Source organism: Vicia villosa, linkage group LG7 (assembly GCF_029867415.1).
Source record: "Vicia villosa cultivar HV-30 ecotype Madison, WI linkage group LG7, Vvil1.0, whole genome shotgun sequence".
Classification (NCBI taxonomy): domain Eukaryota; kingdom Viridiplantae; phylum Streptophyta; class Magnoliopsida; order Fabales; family Fabaceae; genus Vicia; species Vicia villosa.
The window spans coordinates 113869987-113872454 of NC_081186.1; the positions used below are offsets into that span (position 1 = coordinate 113869987).

A 2468-nucleotide genomic window follows, 5' to 3' on the forward strand; every position below is an offset into this window, starting at 1 on the left:
TGCACATGTCTGTGTTTGTGCAGTACACATACATGTTGAAAAGCGATGACATAAATCCAAAATCCATTCGACTACGACTCTTCCCATTTTTCCTGAGGGACAGAGCCAAAGCTTAGCTGCAGTCCCTGCCATCAAAGTCCCTCACTACATGGAATGAATTGAAGAAGGCATACTTAGCCCACTATTTCCCACCAAGTAAAACCAATATGCTAAGGAGCCAAATAAATAGTTTCAAACAGAAATATGGTGAGTCGCTTTTTGGAGCTTAGGAGAGATATAAGGATATGATGAGGCTCTGCCCACATCACGGTCTAGAGCAGTGGTAGATTATCCACACCTTTTACAATAGTCTCATGTGCAATACAAGACTGGCCATAGATGTTGTAGTTGGCCTACCAAATTGTTTAGTTGATAATTATAGAGAATATCTCAATCCACCCCTTGATACTCTTAGGCACCTATCACAATTACATTAACGCCCACTGCTTCCTGAGTTACATATCAAGAAGCACCTTTTTTTGTTCAGAATTTGCTTTTTTTTTTGGAGCTACATCTATGGAAGTAGTTTAAAATGGTCAACGTTGGGAAAAATTCAAATTAATTCAATTCAGGGAAACTTTCTTAGGTGTAGCTCTGGAACGTCTTTAAAACAGAATTTTCCATAGATGTACCTACAGAACCTTCTGCTATATTTTAAACCAATTATATTTGACTATAAAACTCCAGTTTTTTTGTGTAACAAAATATTACATCAAAATATAGTACATCAAAATAGTAGTATGTATACTCAATGTTATACAATACATCAAAATAATACATCATATACATCATCCAAATAGTCATATGTCATATATATAATCAAAAGAAAGTACATCAATGTAATAAAAATACAGACATCAAAATAATCAGCACGGATGCTGGTGTGTGTGCCAGACAACGTCGACATCCTCTCCTCTGCCTCTAGCGTCTCCTCTACGTCTATCACCTCCTCTGCCGGCTCCTCTGCCGGCTCCTCTGCCTCTACCGTCTGCTATCCAACATGTCCTGGCGCGATGTTTGCGGTACACCAACGCCCCATGTGCCACCTCAATGCCTGACCGCCCTATCTCAACCATATGATGACAACGAGGCAACACATCCTGAGTATGGTCCAACTGAAATTAAGGGTGTTCATGGTTCATGAACTGCACTGAACCAAACCACAAAAATGGTTCATTTCAGTTTTTAATAACCACATTAATAATAATTCAATTAACTAGTAAAACAGTTTCAATTCAGTTATAAATTGGTTTAAACCGGTTTAAAACCAATTTGTAATTATAAACTAGTTTTACATTAAAGATTGTTGTTAGTTACCAATTTGTGTAAATATCTTAGGTAATTTTTGGTAACTCTCAAGTCTTTTTGTGGTTAATAAGTAGTATTTTATTGTCATTTGGTATATATTTATTCTTATATTTATATTATTGTTGAATAGTTCTTATCTTTGCAATCTATGTTGGATTTTGTAGTTTTTATAGATAATTGGAAGCTGGGACCATGGAAAAAGCATTTTGAAGATGTTCCAAGACCAAAGCCAAGGATTGCTGAAAAGAGGTAGCGCGCTAAGCGAGGTTGAGCCCGCTAAGCGCGCTTTTGAAGAAAAGAAGGAAGTTCTGGCAGAGAGTTCCGCGCTAAGCGAGGTCTGGAGCCCGCTTAGCGCGGTTGGGCGGTTTAAGCAATTAGTGATAGCGCGCTTAGCGGGCTGCACCGCGCTAAGCGCGGTCTGCGAAACTTTGTTTATTTGTTTATGGGCCAGATCACTTTTGAAAGGAGTTGGAGATATTTTAGAGAGGAGTTGGAGATATTTTAGAGAGAAACAAGAGCAATATACACTGTAGCAAATATAGAGTTGAAGATTGGAAGCCTTGATCGTCGATTAATCGCCATTTGATGCTTGTTGATCTTCATCCTTACCTTTTTGTGCAAGCTACCATTCTCATGGATAGCTAAACCACTTTTGTATCAAGTTAAGATGTAATCTTCCTAGCCTTTTGTATGTTTTTCTTGTGAATATATGTGTATGAACAAGTGATGATCAATATAGATGGTTTAGTTTGTTTATTAAAGCTTTTCCTTTGGTATAAATGTTTGAGACATCAATGTTTGTATCTAGACCTAACTAATCATCTTTCAAACTATAAGTTGCAGACATGGATTTAGAGTTTGATGTTTACTAAGTATCGGTTCTTAAAACGTTATTTGTATTGTTTAAACGGTGGAGAAATCGTCGGTTAAACAATACGGTAAATCTAACTATATCGTTGCGGACACGGACGATATAGGTGTCGATACGTAATTATATTGATCGTTAGCAAGTTCATAAGCATCTATTTATAAGGAAACATACAAATTTAGGTCGATGAAATCGAATCTTGATACATTTTCTTTAACTTAGAACTTTCATTAATTTACTCTTTGCTACTAAA

At 36.8% G+C, this 2468-nt stretch overlaps 1 non-coding gene across 1 annotated transcript; it reads right to left on the reverse strand.

Annotated features, from left to right (window-relative positions):
- Nucleotides 1-206: 206 nt before the first annotated feature.
- LOC131621155 (small nucleolar RNA R71) lies at nt 207-313 on the reverse strand. The gene has a single exon (XR_009289483.1). It is a non-coding gene; the product is annotated as a small nucleolar RNA R71 (small nucleolar RNA).
- Nucleotides 314-2468: the final 2155 nt, after the last annotated feature.